At 39.7% G+C, this 27,705-nt stretch overlaps 1 long non-coding RNA gene across 1 annotated transcript; it reads right to left on the bottom strand.

The window, feature by feature from the left end:
• Positions 1–436: 436 nt before the first annotated feature.
• LOC110679127 lies at positions 437–27,705 on the bottom strand. Its single transcript, XR_002502236.1, has 2 exons — positions 27,623–27,705; positions 437–689 (listed from the first exon to the last, which is right to left on the bottom strand). It is a non-coding gene; the product is annotated as an uncharacterized LOC110679127 (long non-coding RNA).

The raw sequence follows: 27,705 nt of genomic DNA, 5'->3' as shown, positions 1-27,705 counted from the left end.
GAGGTCCATTCATGCAAAGTGCGCCCCACGACGACGACGACCCGAGCGGAAAAAGATGGTAAATGAATATCATGGCATGCTCTTCATAAGTTTGGAATAAGAGGAAAAACGCCAAACCAATAATTTCAGTTAATAAGAACTAAAAAATAACAGACTGAAGTATTTTAATACTGAGCATAGCCAAAAGTTATAAAACGTTGTCAGAAGCTCAACAAGTTATTGATTAGGTAATTAATAACAGGCAAACTAGGTTATTAAAGTAGTATTTACTAACAAAGCAAGCTCTGCAGGAAATCAAATAGAATAAAGAATAGCAGCCAGTAATATTGTCTTCATCAGGTCTCCTTAGTAGTCCATATAACACCTAGTCAAAAATAACTCAATATATTATAACTCAATCTGGTATATGATTGTTATTGACTTGTTATTTTCTTCGTCTCAGGGGTTCTCCACTGAGGATCGCGTTGATCGCGATTCGTTCGGGTCGGATTACTTGTTTGCGGGCTGACTGCGCTGTGGCGGATCTTCTGAGAGTAGTGAAGGAGAGATTGCGTCGTACAAAGCCTGGTAAATGCTGTGTTTTGCACTTGAAGCGCTGAGAGCGTCGTGTTTGCATATAGCCTCCGTATTTCAACGAGTGCAGTATCTAAGGAATTTCAAAGGCTGCGGTCTGGAGGAGATTCATTCATCTTGAAAGAGAGAGAGAGACTGAATTAGTATTAGATTTTAACTTCATTCATTTTATTCTTATTTAGGTTCTTGCGCTAGCTACCGATATGCAGTTTTTTCCATAGATTGTAATCAATGAACTATGTATTTAGATGTCCAAAGAAGATTTCTTTGTTCATATAACGAGCTTCCTTAGATCGTCAAACTACGGGGGTGACCCATTTCGCATGCGGACGTTTCGCATAATGGACGTTTCACATAAACCAGTTTCATAGAAGAACAGGTAGCATTTTAAAGAAGGCATATAATTCCCATTATGCGAAACGTCCTTATGCGAAATGTCCCACCCCCGTCAAACTACAGCGAGAAAATTTCCAGGCTTCTAAAAACTGGAGCTTTTAAAGCTTCTAGGAGAAAGCTTAGCAAGCGTTTGGAGAAAAGCTTTTTCAGCTTTCTAAAAACAAGCTGTTTAAGTTTTTACCAGAAACAATTAAGTTACTGAAATTAATTCAACAATTTATGTAAGAAGCTTTTGCGGCTACTGCAAGCAGATATTCTGCTGGAGGTTTTTGCGACTTCTGCTGCAAGCTTTTGCAGTTTTTGCTGGAAAATTTTCCAGCTTCTGCTGGAAGCTTTTGAAGCTTATGCTGGAAGCTTTTGCAGCTACTGATGGAAGCTTTTCCAGCTACCGGTGGAAGCTTTTCCAGCTACCGGTGAAAGCTTTTCCAGCTTCTGCTGGAAGCTTTTCCAGCTTCTGCTGGAAGCTTTTCCAGCTTCTGTTGGAAGCTTTTCTAGCTTCCGCTGGAAGCTTTTCCAGCTTCTGCTGGAAGCTTTTCCAGCTTCTGCTGGAGGCTTTCCCAGCTTCTGCTGGAATGCTTTTCCAGCTTCTGCTGGAAGCTTTTCCAGCTTCTGCTGGAAGCTTTTCCAGCTTCTGCTGGTAGCTTTTCCAGCTTCTGCTGGAGGCTTTTCCAGCTTCTGCTGGACGCTTTTCCAGCTTCTGCTGGACGCGTTTCCAGCTTCTGCCGGAAGCGTTTCCAGCTTCTGCTGGAAGCTTATCCAGCTTCTGCTTAACGCTTTTCCAGCTTCTTCTTGACGCTTTTCCAGTTTCTGCTGGAAGCTTTTCCAGCTTCTGGAATAATCTTTTACAGCTTCTGTCTTGGGGTCTTCCTTAGCCGAGTGATTAGAGTCCACGGCTACAAAGCAAAGCCATGCTGAAGGTGTCTGGGTTCAATTCCCGGTCGGTTTCGAATAAAAACCTGCTTCAGAAGAAAACGGTTTTCAGCCACTTTTTACATTACATGAGTTGTATGGGAGCCAAAACTCTACAAAAACTTGAAAACAGTAGATTTTTTTTAGAATTTTCACTCATAATGGACTCAAATGTCACTGACACTCTTCCACATTTGTGAAACTAAATATTATTAAACATGGAACTACCACATAATACAATCCGCAGAAAATACGAACAATACTGACTTCAAAGCACAAAAACCATTCTAACGTTTACAACCAGACAATTTTTCTAACAAAAAGCATCCACACAGATCGGTTGAACGCTTCTACCATATGATGCACCTATAACAAAGCAAATTTACCACCGAAATCGCACACGCACTGAGCAATGGTATGCCAAGGCAAATCTGCGGCCAAACTACTCCATCATCATTAAGTCATGGCAGTGCGAGAAAAAAAAGAGCTGCAGTTCGTCCTCTGCCGAAAGGGCGATTATGGATGACTTTGAGTGGTTTGAAGATTGCCGATCTCACCTCCGGAACAGGCCAAGCTAACTGTTGTCCGAGTTGTTCATCTCCAATTGTCTGTGAACTTCGGTGTGCCTTCGCCTCAATAGGCTTCCATTCTGTTCTAACTGCAATTCAGTCAGTCAGTTTGCCTGGCACTGTCTCGTTATTTATGGTTATTGCTGAAAATTATTATTCACAAAATTCGGAACATTTGCTTTGCTGGCGAGCGCTAAGAAGGGCCTTCGATTGGTCCCTAATGGTTCTCCGGGGGATTGCAGGTCACAGAAGAAAAAAAAAACACGAGTGAAACATGCTGTGAGTTAATCAAAACTTTTCCCCCCGGGCCAAAGATTGCAAGATCAAGACGAAGCGATGATCAACAGCCAACCAAAGACGAAAGCGACGACGATGCAATGTTAACGGTGCACAGTAGGTCAGATTAAAAAAAAAAACAATAATTTCTCATTCTCAATATTTTACTACTTTTAGACAAAATGATTTGAAAAATAATTTTGCATTGAATACTTTGTTTTGGTTCTCTTGTAAAAAAAATCTAAAAAAAACCGTTTATCATTCCTTTTGAGACTCTCAACTGATTGTGCGATATTTGCCAGAAAACCATTCGCCAGAAAACTATTCGCCAGAATGACATTCGCCAGAAAGTACCATATGCTAGAAAACCATTTGCCAGAAAGTACCATTCGCCAGAAAACCATTCGCCAGAATGTACCATTCCCCAGAATTGACCATCCCCTAGAATTGTTTTTATTTTTTTATCAGGTGAATTAAGTTTGCAATTGTAGAGCATTAAAAAAAATGTGTGAGATTATTTTGGTTAATATACTCAAAATAGTACAGGGTCTCTTGGACATAGCCTACCGTTGACTTAGTGAGCCAGCTTCGAATATCCATATTCTAATTGTTGCACTAGGTACATATAATAAAAAATATCGATTTCTCGAGCATTCAACAATCAACAGCATTATTTGAAGTTTTATGAATATGAATTGAAAAAGCAATACTTAATACTAGGGGACCGTGGAACTAGAAAGAAAAAATATACAGAAGAATAACGATTGCATTCATTAAAAGCTGCTTCACTATGTATGAAAGATACTGCTTACTGATGTAAAGAATGGATAGTAAAGTAAGTTTTTTTTTTAATATATGTTGTCCCTGTAAAATGGTATTATGGTTTGAAAGGCTTCACAAGTGGTTCGCCCTTCTTTTCAGCATAAGTTGTTCTTCATAGTTTTGTTGCTTCTTTTCAATATACGTTGCAACTATCATTCTACAGATGTTATAGCATGAGATTATGCTATTTTGGCTCCATCCCATTACCCCGAACGCCATTACCCCGAACGCCACTACCCCGAACGCCACTACCCCGAATGGGTCACTACTCCGAAAGCCATTACCCCGAATGGGTCATTATCCCGAACGCCACTACCCCGAATGAGCCATTACCCCGAATAGTATGAGATGCAGTACAGTATCTTGTTTTGCGTGCAAAAATGCGTCTCTAATGAAGGCTGGTAATTAATGGCACGTAAAATTCGTCGGTAAAATGTTCATCATATATTTATTCTTTCGAAATATCTTGATGGCAACTATATTCTTCTCATTCTTTCTGAGACAGTGCCTGTTTATCAGCTCAGTGGGCACCTTCGCAATTCAAGGGTTCATTCACAAATTTCATTTCGCCAACAATTGCCATTTTTAACACCTGGGGTGGGTAGGTGTTAAAAATGTACTTTTTTTGTATGGAAATTCTACATATTGTGAATGGGCTGTAACATTTTGATGACAACCTTAGCTTAGCTTAGCTTAGCTTAGACTGACTACACATATCAATGGTTGCTATTCCGTGATTGACCGAAATCAGTGAAAATGCACAAAGAATCAACTAGAAGTTTGGCTGGGATTGGCCATAATCTTCTTCAATGTGCATAATTCAGTGCCTCTATTTATACAGGGTCAATAACGGCGCCGGCCACGTCCTTGCAGTCAGGTGGGATTGGGGGAAGGAATGTTAGTGTGTAACCTTTGCTATTTGGAGACCGTGTTTGCCTCTGCATCTCCACAAAGGTTACTGGGAGGGATGTTTGTTAATGGGAAGGATCGTTGGGTCACAGGATTCACTTTGATAAGCGATTAGACCATGATAAATAATGATTTGTGAGATACATACATGCTTATTTGTAAATATAATATTTTCATTTGATATGAACAATTTCTATGTAGTGGAAAATTATGCCGACTCTTGAGGTGACGAACCATTCAAAGTTTGTTGAACAAATACCTAAATGTAACATTCCTACAGCTGTCAGGACGAAAGCATGTGTTATTATATTTTACTTACTTGAAAAGAAACAAAAAACTTGATTGGTTGGAACATCATAGAACACTCTTATTCTTATGCCGACACTTACAGTGGCGAACCATCCAAAGTTTGTTGAATAAAGTGAACTTTTCGCAAGTCTACACTTGTAGTGTCGAACCATTCAAAGTTTTTTTTGTTTTGATTACAAAAATAAAGGTAAAAAGGGGTGTTCTGAAAATAAAAAAAATGTGAAACATAAATAATTCATGAATCAGAGTTTGTATCGACACTCACAGTGACGAACAATTCATAGTTTGTTGAAAATTCATATTTACGTCCCACAATTGTAACGATTAAATGTGCAGTCATACATATTTTATAGATTAGAAGTAGTAGCATGAAACGAGCTCACCAATTGATTCTTTATCCTTCACTGTGCAGCCACAATCCACTCTCAGCCTCACTCGTTTGCTCGGCTATATAAAGGCACTCAGAAAAAAAAGGCACTGCCCAGCAGCAAGCGTCAAGGTCAAAGGATCAAAAAGAACTAACCGATCACGCCACTTTTTCACTTACTAGACCGTTTGATCCTGCCTTCGTCGCTGGCCCCCGTAGGAGCAAGCGTCAAGGTCGAAAGATCAAACAGAACTCTGTAACATTTTGATGACAACCACCCACAAACTTTTTTGCTCCCTTTAGCGTTACGAAACTTGTGAATGGGCTTTAATAAAATAAGCCTTTTATTGACTGAAAGGAATTCGAATCCATAACCCTCAATATGGTGTTGCTTAACAGATGCGTAATCACCGGTATTTGTACTTGTTGGTGGTGTTCAATTTTGTTTTTGAACAAATATTTTTCTTTCTTATGAATATAGGTTGTGTCATAGCATCACGTTGTTACAGTGATCATTCACGTAATAGCTGCAAACATTTCACCAGAAATTTGCCCTTCTTTTTTAAATAGGCTGTTCTTTCACGTTTTTGTTGAATAAGCTAGTCAGTAATATTTCCATATGGAACAGCTTTTTTTAAAGGAATATATCTTGAAGGCATTCACTTAAGTGATTCCTGCTATGATTCTAATCGGAAATTTTCCCTTTCTTTTATCTTCTTGTATTAAAACAGACAGGTCTCTTATGGATTTACCACCATCTTAATGCCCGACACCTACAAAATGAGTAAAGGAAGTGGCTACCGACGTCCAATAAGAGACTTTACTACATCCGAATTTTGTACATATTATAGCTATCCTTCTCATAATAAATTCACCCTTCTTTTCGAAATAGGCTGTTCTTCAAAACATTGCACTGTGGCTGTGTGAATCTTCCCAAAATTAGAGGACAAAACTTAGTGTGTAAAAATTATTTGCTGAACAACTAGCTGCTTTTTTATCTTCTGATATTTGAAAAATACATTTTTGAGCCAAACTCGTGAAATACTCAAAAGGAATCGTACAATTATCTCCCCACTCTCTAACTAGAATATGTCTCAAAATGTTATCCATTCGGGGTAGTGGCGTTCGGGGTAATGACCCATTCGGAGTAATGGCTTTCGGGGTAGTGTCATAGAATCGCTATTTTATAATGGCATTCGGGGTAGTGGCGTTCGGGGTAGTGTCATAGAATCGCTATTTTATAATTATTAAATTCCATCTCTCTGTTTTTTCAGTTTTAATTGAATGTTTTTTTTAGATTATTAAGTTTTACAGGGAATTATGGTTTGGAATATTTCACAAGTGGTGCTCTCTTATTTTCATCATACTTAAGCTGTTCTTAAAAGTTTTGTTGCTTCTTAAAAGCTAGTTTATTGGATATTTACAAGTTTTTGATATACGTTGCATATATTTGTGCCGTCCGTTCGATGAAGTAATGAATGCCTCCATTCGCAAACCAAAGTTACATCTATATAAATAAAAATGGTGTGGTGTTTGTATGTCACGAAATGGCTTATGAACGGGTCAACGGATTTGTATAATTCTTTTTCCTTTTTGTTCGTCAAGGGTTCCGACGTGTTTGTTAATACACACAAAGTTCTAGGATATTTACCGGGAAAGCCGAAAAAATGAGAGTGAACGGAACTGTCATTTTGAATGGGACGATTCAAAGCGGTTTTCAACAGCCTACTAGATGGCAAGACAATGCCGGGACCGCTAGTTTACTATAAAAACTTTCAGGAGCTTTTAGACAAATAAGACAGTTGTAAAATCAAGAAAAACATTCTATATATGGGGAATGAAGAATTCTTTTTTGCCAAAACCATGTCAAGTAGCGGTAAGCAAATACTCTTTTTTTCAGGTACTGATATTTAGGTGACCATTATTAATAAAATCTTTTGGTCTATTTTTACCCGAATGTTGTTCCCACGAATATCATTTCCCCGAACGCCAGATACCCGAATTACAATTTTTCCTGCAATCCATTATCCCGAAATGACCCAAAATTTTTATGGATCGTGGTATTATGATAGAACCACCCACTTCTACTCCCTCTTGAACGACCACGTGGTTCATGGACGGCCCCAAAATAGATGCAGTTCAAAATGGATAAACAAAAAGAAACAATCTTCAGAGACAGAGTGGTGAACTAGAAAGAACGATAAAGAAAACAAGAAAAAATGCTGAGTTCGGAGAAACTTTAAAGAACCGCTGATCGAAAAAGAAGGGTGCATTTCATATGAACCGTTCATCAGCCTGAAATAATTAATAATTATGAGTGCCAAAACATTTTCGAGGAACCTATTTCCTTGAGAAAACGGGGTATTCAGGGAAACGACATTCGGGCTATCGATACTCGGGACAAAGTAGCACAATCCCAATAAACTGTCCATTGAAAAGCAAAAACTATCTGATAGTTGTACGAGAAATCCTGTACAATACAATATTCTGATGAAGAACAGCTCGCGGTGACAGGAAATGAAATTTTCTTAAAACTAGGTAAAGCAGCTTAGAATATTGTATCAAAACCTCATAGCCAAAAAATCTCGCAAGAGATGTAGAATAACAGTGTTATATTGTCTTCGCTCTGTGCACTAGCAGAAATTTTAAAATGTGAAGAACGAAAAAGTTACCATACTATTTGTTCAATTCAGTGCTTTTGAACATGTGAAAAGTGACACAAGTCGAATATTGTGACGGCAATCCTTGGATTCCAAGATATTTCATGATCAAAATCGACAAGAAAAATAATTCTGGGGAATGGTACATTCTGGCGAATGGTACATTCTGGCAAATGGTTTTCTGGTAAATGGTACATTCGGGCGAATGGTACATTCGGGCGAATGGTTTTCTGGCAGATGTCATTCTGGCGAATAGTTTTCTGGCGAATGGTTTTCTGGCAAATATCGCACAATCTCTCAACTTTTTCACAAGCCTAACGTTCAGGCAATCTTGGGCAAGAGAAACCGACTTCAATCGAAACCGTACCCCTTAAAGCGCGTTTGAACAACATATTTCCACGGAGAGTTACATGGAGCGATTTGTATGGTATAAAAAAGCTATTATTTATTTTTTGTCATTAGCGTTAACATTGACACTTGTAAGTAAATTTGCATCCGGAGATACTGTGGCCGTGCTCTTAGAACACTAAACTGATGAGCAGGCTCTGTCCCTTTGAAAACGTAATTCCAAGCAGAAGAATGTGTTCTTAACTAACAGATATTGTAAATAACTGTTGGAGTTCATTTTACAGTTTGGAAATTGAAAACCTGGACCTCTGTGCGATGTTGGTCTCCGATTGGTGCGGAGACCTGAGCGCGCACGGAAGCAACGAACCCCAAAAACCGGAGGACTTCATTAGCGACCGAACGCACGTGAGACCTCTTTTCGGTTTCGGTCCTGCTTCGCGGCGTCGCACTGGTAGCATAATCCGACCCGCGTAAAATATGATCGAGAATATTTCAAGACACGTTTAAATCCTAATTTAATTTATTGGCTTATTGCGCCGGTGCGACGACGACGACGACAACGACGAGGTGCTCTAATAAGGCTGTGAGCGATTCTGGGGTCATCGGAGGTGCAGCGGTAGTGATGGGTGCAACGAACGATCATCATCGTCGTTAATGGCAGAGAGGATAAATTTCAAAATTATTATTACGCCAGAAGCGCACAGTATGACGACAATGCAATGGCGAACCGAACGAGCAGTTGAAGGGAGTGCCGGTTGTTTGGTCCCTTGACGAACGGTTGTTATCGTTTACTGGAGGCATAGGGTGATCAGTTGTTTGATTATCCAGAGGCAATACTATCATCCTAATTTGCTACAACCAATTAATGCTACTATTTACATTTTGTTACATAATTATAACAACGTATTACAGTCATCTCTCCCTTACTCGATATTTCGTAGCTCAATATTGAGTTAGAGAACCATAGTAAAAATTAGTTTTCATGGCTGCCTCGTTGATCCCTTGGATCACATTTGCAATGGTTTTGTGTTCTATAACTCCCTTCAATATCGAGTTATCGAGAGTTGACTGTATATTTCATTTGCCACAGATGTTCAGAACTTTTACCGAATAATTGAATTCACCTGCCTGTTTCTTAATTCAGAAAAACGTTTTTTAACCCTCTAGTACCCAACCTTGCCTTTGGAATTTTGTGTATTTTTTCGTAACTAGAAAATCCAAATGATTTTATTTTTCACTTCAAGTTTGGCTTATTACACGCATTGCAAGAAATCTTTTGTTGACTTTTGAAACATTTTTGCATTTTAGAAAAATTTCGTACATTTTCTATTCATCACAGAAATAGAGCCTGGTGCTATAAAATTTGCTCCAAAAATTGTGTTTCCGTTAGTTACACGGAAAATAAAATTTGTTTCAGACACATATTTAAAAAAACATATTTTTGAAATTACTGTAAAACTTCATACTATTGTCAAAAATAGGTAACCAGAAGAGGCTTCAAGAAAAAATAGAAAATGGTAGGGATGTTCAAAAATACAAATTAGAAAAATAAAAATAAAAATAAATCATTGCTTAAAACGTGTTTAGATCGGATTTAGATAGCGAAAAATTATCTTTAGTACGAAAATAAAAATTTGGATATTAGAGGGTTAATCTGATTTTGCAGATTCTGGCTTATTATGAATTAATTATCAAAGCAGAATTGCGAGCTCGTTAAAATTATCTTCTCCTCACGTTTTTAGAATGGTTCAAGAGTTTAAGAGTTTAAGTTTCGTTTCAGATTTCGACAAACTCGGAGGAATTCTTTAAGTTGTCCGTAGAAAAGTGTTTTTTATTAAATTCTTGGATCATGTTCTTCCTAAAAAACAGTAATTACTCATCAAACTTCTTTTAGAAAACGAAGTAATCCATAAGTAATTTCTGTGAATATCAGAAGAACTAGATGGATTTTCTTGACGAAATTCAAATAGGGCACAAATTATCCTGGTAATCCTTACAAACTTTAAGGAGATACATCGAGAGGTATTTAAAGATAAAAAACTGATCTACTCCTAGAGAAATTCAGAAAGATATTTTGCACCGAAAACCGTGGAGATATTGTTTAATAATTTAAATATATGTTGGGCCCAGATAGCCGTAGCGGTAAACGCGCAGCTATTCAGCAAGACCAAGCTGAGGGTCGTGGGTTCGAATCCCACCGGTCGAGGATCTTTTCGGGTTGGAAATTTTCTCGACATCCCAGGGCATAGATTATCTTCGTACCTGCCACACGATATACACATGCAAAAATGGTCAATTGGCATAGAAAGCTCTCAGTTAATAACTGTGGAAGTGCTCATAAGAACACTAAGCTGAGAAGCAGGCTTTGTCCCAGTTGGGACGTAACGCCAGAAAGAAGAAGAAGAACCTTAAAAATTAGTAAGAAAGCCTAAAAAAAAATCTCGAAAAAAAATTCAGTGAATTTGAATTATTTGAACGACTGTAGAGAGTTGTTCTGCAGTCATCGTTAAGGATAGCTAGACTCACGATAGTGTGACACCGCAGAACGAATTTCAGTTTTTTTTTGGCATTCCGATCACTTCAACTCGGGTGGTAAGTCCCGTTTCAACCGTCTAAACGCAGGTGACAATGTTCCGTCTCGTCAAGAAAATTGTAAACTAGATCTTTTTTCTCCTGGTGCATGTGGTAAGTCCTAAGTCTTCGTTAGTTTCTATATCACCGAATGTTACGGGTAACCTGGCACCCTACGTAACTTCGTATCGAGCATCTCAACCACTATCTGCGGAAGACTCTATATATCGGTGATTTGTCGGCTATTCTCTCCGAATCCTTGTAACCGTCTTCAAAAAGGCACCATCCGGTGTCATCTGAGCAGCTTGACTCTTCCAACCCAAGTAACACAATTAGTCATAAATGAGCAAAAAATACACCCTTCATACATCATCGCTGTTTTGGTTCAAATGTACAATACTGAATATCATACACATTTATAACCGAAAAAGCGCAAGAACGGAAGGCTTTTAAAACATCTTCTTAGTTCACCTGGATGTTTTACAATACCTGTTTCATACTTCTCCTAGCATTCTAATTTGTTATATCGAAGTTATATCATACATCATTAGCGTTAGCGTTAGCGTTAGCGTAGTTACGGTATACTTCGTAGATTGGATACTAGCAACATTCATGTTTCTTTTTAATAATCTCATCCTGACTACTTTCAAGAACAAGGCAGGGGAGTATACTTTGTTCAAATCATAAACAAGAATACTAAAAGCATGAATATCGTTATTCCCGGCCACGCCCATCTTTACCGTAACTTGGGATAGGGGAAGGAAATGTTGATGTAGCACTTACTTAATGAGAGGCCACCGACTCAGCGACACCCTCATAAGTGCTACGAAGTTGGAGGTTGGGGAAGGTATATTGTCAGGATTCGCCTAGAAAGCTGGCGATAGACCATAAATATTTGTTGTTTAAGCGTTTTCAAATTAATCTTTTGAATGCCGGCAATCAAAAGAGAAAACAATAGCTTATTTATAGTATAAATAGTATTTCGCGAAATGCTTGTCGATTGTGCAGTTATATTTTTGCTCAATAACCAGTACAAAGCAAAACCGATCCCTCCAGGGTCATCGGATTGTATAAAATAACGATACGCGTAAAAAAAAATCACGCCTATTGAAAAACTGTACTGTGCCCATTGAAAAACTGTACTGGGTGGTACTGTATTTTTAGATAATCGAAAAACGAAAGGAAGCGTGTTCGAACTAAACACCCTAGGATAACACAGTCGGTTTTTCTGCTCAAAATTATACGAAAAGCAGAATCGACCCCTCCAGGGTCATCGAACGGTTAAAAAGCATCCACAACCGATTGTTAGTTGCGTAACACCGGCCCGGACAGAATGCGCAATCTGAACATAATTGTCAAACTCCGAAAATAACATTTTCCGTCCAAGAAACGATCAGAAATTCCACGACGCGGACAAAAACGATCCGGAAGGCTCACAAAAGAAAAAGTTTCACACTGGAACAAACTCACCGGATTGATTCTCTAAATTTATGTGCTGCATGTCACTTCCGGATGGTTTGGTGAACTTAGGGCAGCCAAAAACCAACAGTACTGAGGACACAAATCAAACAAATCATTTTTTCATTTTTCACTTTTCACTATTCCATTTCTAAATGTAAAACCTGTCCTGCTTGGGCTTCACGAAGCACTACCCAGCAAGACGCTCCAAAACAGGAAAAAAAAATCTCCGGCGACGAAAACATGCGCGAAACCGTGAGCTAAATCTATCGGACGACGCAAAACCGATTGGGCTCTCCGAAACACTGCCCAGCAAAACTCGCGAAACGAAAAACAACTACCGGCGTCCCGAAAACAAAGCGTCCTGCTTGGGCTCTCCGAAACACTCGAAGTTATATCATACATCATTATAACCATTAAGTTAAAATCAAGTTATCAAGATGTAATCTGGCATGCAAAAATACAAGCGCACATTGTGTATTGCTTAAAATGTTTTGACAGCTGTAAAAAAAATAAACAAATGGAAAAGATTCGTCATGTATTCAAGTGCAAGTACCGTGATCAAAAAAGAATATCTTGGTGCATAAAATTTAGTTGGGATTTTTGTTATTATGTTCAGAATTGGAAAATATAAGGTAAGCATTGTGCATAAAGGGTATGTGTTTTTTTATAAGCGGTTTCAAAATTTCTGGTGAAACGGAGAGCTGTACTTATTGATTATTCACGCGCCGCTTATACATGTGCAGTTGCTACTTATTTTTTCGTGAAATCTATACGGTTGTGTCAAATTTTCGTCAGACCGAACAATCAAGAAACATGATGTAGCTGACCACCAGCACACAGTGCGGGTCAAAAAGTTTTGTAGTGGCAATTCGTTTATGAATCGATGATAATTTAATTGATTTGTATATTTTGAGGATGTGATAATAGAAACATTAAACAGTGACTGGGTCGAACTCATTCTTGACTTGCCGTGCTTAAAATCGCAAATTCATTTGTCTTCATTTTTCTGAGCGGTGCTGTTCATGGCCTTGCTTTGATTGTAGCCATAGAAAAAACAGGTATTGGAATGTTTTAAATAAGTATCAAATACGTGTTTAAAACAACAGAAAAAAAAAAACACATGCTATTTTACTCATGGTAAATGTGAGCATCGTCATTGAGACAAAATAATCTTTTTGATCGGAAAAATCACAACATCTAACAAGTTTTTCATTTCGTGCACTATTAATTAAAACATCCATCTCCATTCATTTCCCCCTTTCCGTTTGCATTGATTACCAATTTGCATAACGTTTCTTCGCATATTTTGTTTTGCTTCAAAATATAAATCCCTGCATCAATCTTCGAAGAGAAACTGAGATGCTAAATTTGTTTTTCAATTGACAGAAAAAAGCATTATTATAACATCATAATCACAACAATCAAAACAGAGATGTATGCAATATGTTTTCGTATGCAGCTTTATAACTTAGTTACATCAGCTGAATTTTAGTCATGGGTAGTATTTTAGCTAAGTTATACATACAAGAATCGAACAGAAATATAACGTAACTGTGATTTCTGTGCGTGCCTAATAGATATGTTTCCTTAAAACATCATCATAACGGCATTAAAGCAGAAGATGTATTGGATTTAATCTTTAACACCTGAATATAACATAATTTTCAGAGAGCTGACCGAGAAGATGTTTTCTGTGTTACTTGGGAAGTCGAACAACCTTCTAGCCGACAACCACTCCCTCGAAACTCCTGAAAAAGAGACGCTCCCGTTCATATGCCTGACCAGTTCTATGCCAACTTTTTGGACATCACCGCCCTCACCGGTGCTGCTCCACGAGGCCTCTTCCGAACTTCTTGAGCGAATGGCGAACCACTTCGCCTACCAAAACATCAACCTCATCAAACGTCCTGGCCAACAGGCGTTCTGGGCACCCTATGCACTTCAACTTAGGTAGTAAGTCCCAGGCACCGTCTCACAACCCTGATAATATTCGCAGCATGGAAGATGAAACTGACCTCTACCCTGAAAGTGTGATTAAAGGAGTCAGCACACGGATAAAAATCTGATTCCCACACCATGATTTACAAATCATGAAATTCATAAATTGGTTAGGTTCATATCAGGACCACAAATCATGGTTCCTGGAGTCATAATCATGATTCCTTATAAGCGTAACATCCAGTGTGAAAACACTAAACGGCGCACTTTGCTTCAACTCATTCGTATCGGTCACTCTTAATTCGAGATGACGAAGCGGTTGAGTGGTAGAGTACGTGGCTTACAATCGGAAGTTTCTTGGCTCGAATCTCAGTGTACGCTATTTTTAACTTTTTTTTATTTTGTCGATAATAAACGGATGCGCGACTCAGCATTTTTGGCATTTGAATTAGAGATGGGCAAAACGGTTCATAAGAGCGAACGGAAAGAAGAGCGGTTCACTCCCTGTTAAACGACATGCGTCTCTCTCATTCTTCCCCAGAACTCACGATGTGCTCGGCCGATTTCTCCTACCCGAACCAAAAATGTGCTCTGCCATTAAAGTGAGTACTTTTTCACTACCTTTCATCTGTCTGTATGCAAAAGGGTGGAGCAAATTTGTCTGTCTATGCTGAGAGCGCTACGAGCACGAAGCAGCAGATAAATGTGCTTGCCTGTGTGGCGTGGCGCGCAAAGCGAGGCACGGAACAAGCGTTATAATAAAGCCGAGAAACCGTCAAAGGAGATTTGTTCTTTTTTTTTTTTTGGGTCACTTTTTGTCTGATCCATGCTGATCAAATGAATCGACTATCGACAAAAAAGAGCCACGGATCACTTGTTCTTTTAAGTGATCCGGATCTTTTGAACGGCTCCGATTCTTTTTGCCCATGTCTAATTTGAATCATGATTCCGAGCAATCAGCAACGAAAACCTAACGCGTGTGTTGCGTTACGGCATTCTGACCCATGATATCATGAGTCCAAATCATGGAGTATTTTCATAAGATGAAAACACACTAGAATCATGATATCATGAGTCATAATCTTGTTTTTGGATTCTGATTTCTACCCGTGCAGTCGTCATAAACTTGGAAGGAAGTCCCAACAACTAGACCAAACTCTGCGCTTGACAGCCAATTCTCAAGCCGACAACAGCAGCATCCAAAACGTCACTGCCGCACCGCCACCAAGTCCTACCCGTAGTTTGTCTCCTAGTAATGCTTCTAATAGATCGTACACCCTTTCCGTTACCGACTTTATCGGTGCCCATCAAGTTCTGTCAGCAATGGAAATTAAACGGCTCACGCTATGTCTGAACCAGACGATTATAAAAATCGAAATGTACATCGGATTTTTTCCCGCTAGAGATCAGTATTCACACTTAAATTATTTTACGGATTCCTTTAAAATCTCAACAGCTGAACAGTTCGGTGAAATAAATTAACGGAATACGGTAAAGTTTTACAGTATTCGGTGAAAAATCACCGGAATCCATAAAATTACGACGGAATTACGATGTTTTATTTCACCGAACTGTTCAGCTATTGAGATTACGGTGAAATTCACCGTATGAGCTTAGTATGTTGGTCTATATTTTCATAATCGGAAGATTTTAAATATTCTATCAGTGAATTTTTCCCATACATTTTGTATGGGCTGGAATGCATCGAAAAACGGGATTTTCATGGGTTCTAGTATGAAAAATAGCTAAAAAGTGGAAAAATTCAAAATTTCACCGATGGAATATTTTAAAAACTTCCGATTTTGAAAATATAACCCAAATGCTTGATGCCCTTGATGGGGCTATAATAAAGCCGACTGGAAAGCCTAAGACGATGAAATCTGCCACGCCACCAACTCCCACGAAACATCTTCTCTCTCCGATCTCAGTAACATAATTCAGAAAGCGGCCGATTCAAACATCCCTAAAACCAGCAGCCAACCCGGCCGAGAGGCCGTCATCAGGAAAGCTGAAAGCTCTTCATGGGAGGACTTCCTCTGAATTCGAACCAATCGGCGGCGGTACTCTGGGGCAAAATTAATGCTTTAAGCGGCAAGAGGAGGAAAAGCTCATCCATTGCCTTGGACATCGAGGATAAGACGATTTCAAATTGGTGACCATGGACTCGTTCAGTCAATCCTTTCAGAACAAAATCCGCACTCATCAACTTTCGTTCGTCTACTTCAAAATACCCGTGGATATAAGTGCTTCAGAAATCAATAGCTCATTCTCTATGGCAAAACTAGTCTTTGCGCTTAGTTGCAGCAATGGAAAATCCACTGACTCTGACGGAATTGGGTATCCGCTGCTGAAACAGCTTCCATCTACCGGGAAAATCAAGTTTCTCGAGCTAATTAACTCCATGTGCGAAGAGCAATCTTTCCGATTCCAAAGAGCAGAGTGAATTCCCGAGATCCATCAAAATACCAACCTGCTGCATGTCCAAAGTCGTAGAACGGATGGAGAACAGAAGGCTCCGCGAGAAACTGGAAGAAGACAACCGGCTACGACATCGTCAACAGGCCTTCGTCCGGGATATGGTACTGACACCTACTTTGTCTTTCTTGGTGGCCTTCTCCACGTGGTCCACTCCGACGGCAAGCATGCCGAGCTAATATCCCTGGATATAGCGAAAGCTTTTAATAGGAACCAGCCGGTCCTTCCGGGTACTTATTGGCAATACAGCGTCGCAATAATGGTTTAAAGAAGAAACCGGGGTACCACAAGGATCCGTCCTCGCTGTTACTCTTTCCGGCATCGTTTATATGCAGCTGTTTGTCGAAAAGTGGCTGCTTATTCTGCCAAAACTGCCGGCGCCGAGAGAATTCACCTTCTTGAAACAGGATACTGGATTCTGCGCATAGTCGCCAGCGCCTGCCTCCTCACGGTGGCTAAGACTCACTGGCATGGAGCAAAGAGCTGGCAAGGAGACAGCACGGCGGCCCTCAGAGCTTCGGTAAACGAACTCCTGCAATCACGCTTCCCCAATCATGAGTATCGTTTCACGGACTGATCCTTATCCCAGAGAGGAGTGAGTTTTGGCATTTTCAGTTCGAACATCTACGTGAATCACAGCCTTCCAAAAGAGCGCTCATTTTTTTCCGCAGAAGCAGCGGCAATCTTCTATGCAGTAACAGTCCCGTCGAGCCTAACAATATTAATTCTTTCCGTCTCGGACATTGACTCATATCAGAATCGCCATCACACCCGTGGGTTCAAGGAATTTCGTCCGGATTCACGCAAAATGTAACCTTGGCCTGGATCCCCGCTGTCCGTTAGCTGTTAGAACTTTCGACTCGTCAAGTACCACAGGAACCACTTGAAGGGCTTGCTGACGTCGTTCAACCTCGTCAAAGCCTTCGTGAGCGAGTACAATTAAGAACAAGACGCTCTACAATTCCCGGTGCGTCTGGAGCACGTGATCAACCTATGGAAGGACGTAAGTGTAGCTCAAGAAGAACTCCAATCACTGGACGAGAAAGGTTTGGAGCAGTACCTGAAAATTCAAACGGACTTCGAGAGCGGGTACTTCCACGTCAAGAAATTCCTGCACTCTGCCTCTGCTGCCAACGCTACACCTACTCTTCAGCAAGCCGCCCCAGTCATCCAACGTCTTCAGTTCGACTACCCAATGTGAAGTTGCCTGTCTTCTCTGGTCAGCTCGGCAACTGGCTAAACTTCCACGATCCGTCTTTCTCGTCCACACGTCACACAAACTCTCGAGCATACCAAAATTCTACTACCTGCGGTCTTCCTTATTCGGAGATGCCCTCAAGCTGATTCAAACCATCGCCATCAGCGTCGCAAACTATCAGGGGGCTTGGAGCTTGCTGGTAGGCCACTACCAGAATCCCGCTAGACTGTCGACTCCCTCTTCGAATTTCGCTCGCTAAGAAAGAAAACGGCTTCTGAATTTCACTCGTTTGTTGAGCAGTTCGAAGCGAACATTCGTTACTCAACCAGCGTGGAGAGCGGACAAAGTACTGGGATATTCTCTTGATCCATATGCTGACTATCAGACTCGATTAGATCACCAGACGCGACTGGGAGGGGTATTCGTCAAGGATTTGACAACTTCCATCCAACGGAAAGTCAGTTCTGCAGACGATCAACAAACCTCCCTGAAGTTCCATCCCAAGCTGCCCCAAAGAAACCTTCTTATCGTCCCGTCGTAAGCCATGGGGCTAGCCAGCTCAACTACTGCAAGTGTCCCGTCTGTTCCGACCGTCATCCCTTATACCAGTGCGCCGTTTTCACCAAGATGATCATCGAAGACAAGGAAAAGGAGCTCCGACGCTACCAACTGTGTCGCAATTATCTCAGAATAGGCCATCAAGCTCGTGAATGCCCCGGGTCTAGCATCTGCCGCATATGTAGAAGCCGCTATCATACGCAACTCTGTCCCGGTGAAGCTCCTTCAGTCTCGTCTTGGTTCAGTCTGCCCAATCCACCGAAGAACAACCTAGAAACCCCGCTTCTGCCATCTTCGGACCTATTAGCTGCGCCACTACTGGCCTGAAGCGGAAGAGCGTCCTGCTGACCACAGCGGTGGTCATTCTAGTCGACGACACTGGAACCGAACATATCGCTAGAGCACTTCTTGACTCCGGAAGATCCGTGTTGCTTCATGATCCAGTCACTCGCTCAACAGTCAGTGACTTTTACAGCAATCGAATTCTTGGTTCTTTCAAAGGTCACCGTCAACCTACCATCAAAATCTGTGGACGTCTCAACCTGAAAAATTCCATCTGAAATCCAGCTTGCAGACCCGTCATTTTACGACACCAATCCCGTTCAGCTCGTACTGGGAGCACAAATCTTCTTCGACCTCTTCAAAGTACCCGGCCGGATCCAACTCGACGAGTCCCTGCCAATTCTCGTCAATTCCGTTCTAGGTTGGGTCGTATCTGAAGGGATAACCAACTACCGAACAACATCCGTCGTAGCAAACGTCGCTACGGTCAGGGATCTCCACCGTCTGATTGAGAAATATTGGGTCATCAAAGAAGGCAACGACTCCACCAACTACTCCGTAGAAAAAGCTGCCTGCAAGGCACATTTCCGCCGCACCGTTTCTCGGACGAGCGACGGCGGCTCCAAATTTCGTCTTCCACTGAAGCGAAGGGCTCTGATCACCCTTGGGAACAATCGCTGTTCAGCTCTTTGTCGTTTCCACCTCATCAAAAATCGTCTGCAACAGAATCAGGATCTAGGTGACCAATACCGTGAGTTCATACGAGACTACGAAGAACTGCGGCATATGCAACAAGTCCACGACCACGAAGCACACCCTACGCCGAACTATCATATCCCTCATCACACTAGTGTTCGTGTAAGGTGCGTGTAGTCTTCGACGCATCCTGCCTGTGCTAGCAGAGTTAATGATCCATAATTCTGCGCCCCAGGACCCATCCCATTAACAAATGTTCCGTCAGATTCGCGTGGACGAACGGGACACACAGTCAATCATTTGGCGTTCTTCGCCGGACGTACCCATGAACACGTACGAGCTAAAGATCGTAACCTACGGAACTGCGTGTGCACCCTTTTCGGCCACCCGAATACTTTGTCAGCTTGCCGACGACGAACAAACCCAATTTCCGAAGGCTACCCAAGTTCTACGCGAGGACTTTTACGTGGACGACCTGTTCGTTGGAGCAGACACCATGGAAGAAACCATCGAACTTCGTAGGCAGCTGGATTCCCTTCTTTCCGCTGGCAGCTTCGAGCTGCGCAAGTGGGCCTCTAATGTCGAAACCGTCCTAGATGAAGTTCCGGAAGACGACCGAACGCTGAAGACATCGGTGAACCTAGACCACGACAATTGCATCAAAAGTCTAGGGCTCCATTGGGAACCAGCAACCGACTACCTAAGTTACAAAATCGATCTACCTAACGACAACATCTCACTCACGAAACGAATCGCTCTGTCCCAAATAGTTCGCCTGTTCGATCCACTTGGCCTGGTGGGACCCGTCATCACAACGGCAAAACTCTTTATGCAGGAGCTACGGGAACTAACGACCGAGGACGGACAAATCTGGGGCTGGGACCGGGACGAACATACTTCTGAACGAATTGCTCATCAATCGGTACATCTTCTGTCCAAATTCCACATCCTTCCAATTGCACTTCTTTTCCGATGCGTCGGAAAAAGCTTACGGTTCCTGCTGCTACACTCGCGGTGACACTGGTTCTGAATGCTAACCTCGATTGCTATTATGATGTATTTGTATTCATTAGAAAAAACGTAATCCAATAACAATTTTATTAGTAACTAGTGGACCCCGCAAACTTCGTCTTGCCATCTAGTAGGCTGTTGAAAAACACTATGGATTGTCCCATGGAAAATGACAATTCAGTACACTCTAGTTTTTCCAACTTTCCCGGTGAATATCCTGGGATTTATATACACACAAACACGTCGGAACCCTTGACAAACAAAACGGAGAAAGAATCATTAGAATCCATCAACCCTTTCGTAAGCCATTTCATGACATACAAACACCATTCCATTTTTATTTATATAGATTTTCACACCAACTTGAACTGCTTCAGCCATAGTAGTGGTTTTAAGCATTGCAGTTGATCCAATTGTTCAATTAAAAAATCAAAATCAGATGCAGACATTTTACTAGAAGTAGGTAACTTTTCTGATGATTTTCCGTTGATGAAGAGACAGAATAAAAGTTACCTGTGGCTGCATAACCATGGTTTTTTTTAATTGCTTTGAAACAGTTCGAACGGTTTCTCGCAGGAAGAAAATTTAAAAGGGAGGACCTTGAATTACCTGCTACAATGTTTTCATAGGAATTTCTTTGGGTTTTTCCATTCGAAATTAAAAGATTCGAACGGTTACCCGACGAAAAGAAATTAGCTTGCGAATGAGCATGATTAACCCGTATAGGCCAGGGTGAAAGCAAAAATACTAAAACCCTCACCGCTCAGCGAAATCTTAACGGATTCAAATGATTTTTGTCAGTGTACTGGCACACATATCTAGTTTTTAGAAGTGGCCAGAGGAACGCGGAACTATTCCTCTGGCCGGAGCTATTCCGGTGGGTCACTGGGTCATGTTAAAATTTACCTGATGGGTACAATTATTAAGCAACCGATCGTTAACTGATAAACTAAAACTGTTGCAAATTCTGCCCAGGGAATTTCTGCTACGGAAAACGATACCGTTCATCTGCCTGGTACGAGCCTCAACGATTCGTTTACGCGAAGGGCAATCCCAAAAGTTAGACTTATGGTTGCCCCCGCTATTTGTGCATACAAAGTTTTTGGTATCTTCCTTGACATGACAGACGTCCTTGGCGTGAGAAGAACATTAACAAATTATGCGTTTAGCACTCATACGGCAATGTTCGGTACCATGACCCCACTTTTGACACCGACGCACATTGGTCTAGTTTTGCAAAATCATGACAGAAATAACGCATTCTCAATATTTTACTACTTTTAGCCATTACAAGTGTTTCGGAACATGATTTAGGGTGAAAGGCTCTATTTTAGGCATAGTCGCAATTTTTTTGGTTGTCATAGGGCAAAATTCTAGAAAAAATGCTGTTTTTATACGTTTTTGGCACTCATTTTTTTCGAACAACTATCGTTTAGGCAAACTTAGGCAAGAAGAATCTTCTTCAATCGATTCCTAAATCTTAAACGCTCGTTAGAGCAAGATATCTCCGCGGAGAGTAGCGGGGAGCGATTTGTACGGTATAAAAATGCTCTTCTTTAAATATTTAAAGTACCTACGACAATTAATAATAATTGAATAAGGTTAACGACACTTTAATATAAATTTAAAATATGCTGGATCTATAATTTGCACGGGTTTTTTGGTGAAAATTGATTAGTTAAGTTTAGAAGCAAAAATTTAGGTTTTGGACATGTGCAGTTAAGTTTAGAAGCAAAAATTTAGGTTTTTGGACATGTGCAGTAATTTGACGTCTGAACATGTAGGAAAACGTGTTTATTTTTAACTTCTCGTAAGTATTCTCAACTATCTGATATGCTTGACTTTGTTTGGAAATGGGGTTTGGGAAAAACTAAGTTTGGAAATGGGGTTTTTGCCAGCAATTTGAAAATCTGGACCAATGTGCGACGGCACCAAAATTTCCTTCAGGCTTCCGGAAATGTTCCCATGTCACGCGAACATCGAACATAAGTTTAGCTTTTTCTAAAGCTTTAATATTATTTAGATCACTTGTGATAAAGTGAACTAAAAAATATTATTGAGAAAGCCTCTTTTGACGAATCCCGACCAACCAGTCTTCATAATTCTTTATAGATCTTTGACCAACGATGGCGATCGCTAACGGTTCAAAACGAATCTATATCGATCGCTATCGAAAATCACTGACTGGTTGACCGGGATGTCAGATTGGGTTCTTCTTTTCACAATGATTACTTGGACTACTGTCTAGGACACGACGCTGAAGACGGTCTTGCTGTTGAGTTACTCTAGTGGAATTAAATTATATAGGGGAACTTACGTATTGTTGGCAGCCTAAGCAGCTGAACTTTTAAGAGGGCAATTTTACGCAACAATAGAACACAATTAGCAGGAAACAACTGAAATACGCTTGAGCACTCTTCATCTATTAGTTATTATACACAAAACACTATTTTATTCTCTTAATCTTCTATTTTTCCTCACCAAAGTCACGAGGCACTTGTTTTTAATATCGGCAATGCAATTTCTATTGTCGGCAATAAAAATGTTCACTTCGGCAATCCAAAACTGCGCAAAAAGTAGTTAATGTATTGATAACATTTCGTATTTGTTGACAAATCCTAAAATTAAACGTCACTCATTATTTTCGACTCGTTGAAAGGGCCAATGCAGAAAAATACAGACTACACTGAGAACAAAATTGCAGTTATAAATAAAATAGCAGAGAGTCAAATAGGGTCCTAAAGCCATGTCCCAATTTTAGTGTCAAACGATTAAGTTTAGGCCAAAAACACTTGTTTACTAAATGTTTTAATACTTTTCGTTTGTTTAAGTCCAAAAAACACTTTTCTAAATTATTTTTAGATTTTGTCACACCCCTTGGCTTAAACTCAAAATTTGAGTGTATTTTGTTTTTCGTGTCCCTTCCGAAATGTCAGATAGTCAGTGTTAAAACTAAATGCCCTGTGGTGTTTTTGCCAGGCATTGGACATCCCTATATCAAACAGCAGTAAATGACAGTAGGCGCATGTCCCGGGCTCGAAAAATCGAGCCCTTTGTCAGTGTGCTGTCAACTTTGTCAATCGCATCAAACTTCTTGTTTTTGTTTTAATCGTGCTGCTAAAAATAAAAGTATTCTGCAGGTGAAAAGTTCATTTACAAAATATTTCAAGTGAAAATGTAAATTGCATCCCGTTATTGGATATATTTGCGCTCTTTTTTGACTTCCCACAATGGGGCGCGTGCGGAGAAGGTCGTGTACACTGTGAATTAATGAATTTCCTAATACTTTTTTCCCAAACGGTCACAAATCAAAAGTAATTTCCGACTACGGTAAAAGCTTCGATTTTGAATTGAATGAAGATACATAAAGACGCTATCAATCACACCATCAGTAGCACTAATTGATATCTTCACGAAAAAACCGCCAATAAAAAGGTAGGTCAAGTGACTCTTTTCAAGATATGTATTTCCAGTTTCCCCATCGATCCGTCTCGTAGTTTTTTAGTAGTATTATAAGACTCTCCTAGCTTTACATTCCCACTGGAACACTGATTTACTTCCAAAAAAATAGCAGGACTTTCTATGTAGATTTCCCAGCCCGAAATGGTCCTGAATAAGACCCAGTAACCTTTGAGCATGATTCAATTCCTTTCCGTAAAACTAGTAAACATTGATCAATTCGAGAGCTAACAAAACAAATAAAACAATGTTGACACAATTATGACAGTTAGGCTCGTCGAGATGCTGAATCGCAAAACAGCGGTGCATGTCATAGGCCTGATTTTTGCCGATTAAGCGAGCGTCAAACATGATCATAACTGTCAAGGTTCATTTATGGACCCAATTTTAAAATTACAGTTCAAATATGATGTAGCCGTTATTTGAGCGGGAAAAATTGCTAAAATAGTTATAGTAACATTCTCTTTCGTGTCATTAAATAAAAACAAGATTTCATTAAACATTTTAGGACCCAATTGAATATTGTCGCGCGCCCACCAAATCGGAACGCGCGTGTGGGACACGCGACGTGTGACTCGTTCCCGACATAACTGTCATAATGACATGTGTGGCGCTGCATTCTTACGATGTGTATGAACGCACTATTCAAATATTAGTCGCGACACTTGGAGATTGAGAAAAAATATATTTAAAAAATATGTTTATCCATATATCTGTCGGATCCATAATACACAACGCCACTAAATTGATGCAGACTAAGGCGCCGTCCACAAATTACGTAACGCTCTAGGGGGAGGGGGAGTAGGCTCAAACACATTTATTTTTTTCATGCAAAGACCGTTGCGGAGGGGGGAATGGTCGAAAATTGTACATTTTAACGTTATGTCTTTAATATACGCTGCCTAATGTCGTTTTCATTTAAATAAAAATTAAATAAATATTTTATCGAATATTTTTTGTATTCAATCTCACTATGGCAGCATTTCGGCTGTAAAAATTGCCATGTCATGGTTATAAACTTGCAGCAAGTGCGAATCCAACCTAGAAGTTGAAGCGTGACGTCATGGTTAATTGATTCAGATTCAAGATTCAAGAAAAATCCGCGGAACACGATTATCGGATAACTTGAATGTCAGAGTTGCGTTTGAATGCAACATGCAGGCCCTCACACTACTGTTTATTAGGGTGCGGCTTATTTTTCAAAAGCTCTCAAAACCAAAAACTCTTGTACTTTTATGAATTCGAATCATATTCGAAGAGAAACCTCAAAGTTTGAGCTAAAAATATTAAGATTTAGAGGGGGCACAAGCGTCTTGAAGGTAAATTTTCAAGTTATAAAAAATAGCCTTCAGTGAAGTCACCATAACTTCGGTAATTACTAACCAATTTTGAAACTTTCAGCACCATTATACCATATCAAATTTGTGTAAAATCAAAACTAGTTCCAATAAAAAGTAGTTTACTCCGAATGTTTCCTCATTTACAAAAAAATATCTTTGTTTGACCATAACTTCATGAACACTCAACCGATTCCAGATCTTTTTGCATGGTTTAGAAGCTTACTAAATTATTTCAAACTTTTCATACACCACATTTCACTAAAAAAATTTTGTGACAAAGTTATTAATCAAAAACTGCACAAAAACATGATTTTTTAACGCAAAACGTCGGTTTTTTTATATTGGCAGTTAAACAATATTTTTAAAGCTGAAACTGGCTCTCCTCATTTGTTAAATCTTTGAAAAGGACTTTAAAATATTTTGAAACAATAATTTATTTGCTCATGTTAAAACATAAATGCAACTCGTAATTAAAACAAAATGCTTTATAAAAAGAAGATTTATAGGAAGAATGTAATTTTTGGCGAAGAAACTTAAACAATCCAAAGAAATTTGATTTTTCTTTAAAAAATCATGATTTTGGGTAGTTTTTGTTACAAAACTAAGCCAAAGCCATTTTTTAGAAAAATGTGTTGTATGAACAATTTGGGAACAACTATTTTTTTGCTTCAAGAACATGTACATACAAATATTTGAAATCGGTTTAGTATTTATGAAGTTATGGTCAAACAAATATGAATTTTCCAGTTAAATGAAGAAAATTTTCGAGAAAACTACTTTTAACAAGGACTTTTTGATTTAAGACAAATTTGATGTTCTACAAAGTTTTCATAAATTTAATATTGAAAATAATGATGCTAAAAGTTTCAAAATTGGTTAGAAATAACCGAAGTTATGGTGACTTCACTGAAAGCCAACATTCGAAAAATAAGCCGCACCCTTGTGTCTATGCGCAAAAAATCGCTAACGCAAAATTGAAAATGCTACAGGCTTCTTTTATATTTTTTTTACGTTCATATTATTCTCAGTGTATGAGAAAATCAGAATAGGCCCTTTGCAAATCAATCTACTTATGATTTGACACAAATATATTATCCTCTGATTGCCTGTAGAACAACAGTAGTGTTGCCAAAATAGTAAACCTATTGTAAGACGTATATTTTATATGTTTCTCAGTATATTGAAGTTTATGTGCTACAATCTTCAGTTAAGGAAAGTATTGAAAGGCTCAATTATTACCAATACATGCTTTGTTGCCTAATTCCAATGAATTAATTAGTTGTGTTCGATTTTTTCAATTAATTTGAATTGTGAATAATAAATACACCGCAATTGAATATGGTTTTCTGGCAACCTATTCCCGTAATAAAAAGTGATTGCCGAGAAAAATAAAGTGCATTAATTTTAATTTGTGATTTGAAGCATACAAATTAAGTATTTTCGAGTGATTTATAGACAAATCAAAAGTTTAATAGTGCATGAGTGATTGGTGCGTAGCTTTTGTTACAAATTGGTATTGGAGCGGAGAATTGGACCTTTCAAAGTGGTGAGTTTTTCTTAAGCTGTTCTTGTGTTGTTTTATTCGGCAGCTCACGAATGACGATAATTTCGTAAGCATTTATTTCATTCAATGATAAAATCCATGTTATATAATATTTTTGTGAAAGATGAGGTTTACATGGAAGATTATAGTTCAAGGAATATGTTGAGTACATTGAAGTTAACTCTTGTTCCGTAGATAAATTTAAACAAGGACGATAAGTTAGTGCTGCCGAAAATACCCTCACTGTGTCGAAGCCATCCTTTACCCTAGTGTTTTCATTTATTTAACTTTTGCGAGCAAAAAGAATATGAGTACGCACAGCTCAAGATGCATACCCAAAAACGTTTCAACGATAGTCACCCTATCCGACGACACTTCGTTCGGTGGCCGTTGCGATCAGACCCGGCGAAATTTGCGCGTTAATTTGATTTACGACCTCTGGCAAAGCGACGCTCGTTGTCGCCGTCATCGTCGTTAGCGGAAAAGGTGATTTCCTTCCTCATAGCAGCGAACTTCGCGCGACACGCAAAATAAATCCCGTTGACCTCCTTGAGACGGACTTTACGTCTTAATTTGTGCCGAAATTTATTTCGACAAATGAGAATAAATAACTCAGACGGACAAACAGAGAAATTTCACATTCCTAAATATGGGAAACATGTGGCGGGTAACAGCATGGCTCCATCCGCCCATCTCTGGATGATATCTAGAAGAAATAGTCAGACGACAACGTCGCTAATTTGTCACAAAGAACACCAACCGGTAAAGGTCACACCTTATGCCGTTCTTCAAAAGTTTCATTTAAGTGAGCCTAAACGATCGCAAATCTACTCCAGCATGATACAATAAGCTTCAATCGTTGCATAGCAGCGAAGAATTCCTCTAACCGCAGAAGTGCTATATTTCATTCTTAAAAAATAGCTCTCTTCTCTCCACCATAGACCACGCTTACCGATCGCGGAATCGTCGTTTTCATCGTCGTCGTCATCCAGTGTCAATTTGAATCTCAATTTACACCTTCACCAACCTGCACAC

This window comes from Aedes aegypti, chromosome 3 (genome assembly GCF_002204515.2).
Source record: "Aedes aegypti strain LVP_AGWG chromosome 3, AaegL5.0 Primary Assembly, whole genome shotgun sequence".
Taxonomy (NCBI): domain Eukaryota; kingdom Metazoa; phylum Arthropoda; class Insecta; order Diptera; family Culicidae; genus Aedes; species Aedes aegypti.
This window is presented reverse-complemented; position numbering and strand designations above follow the sequence as displayed.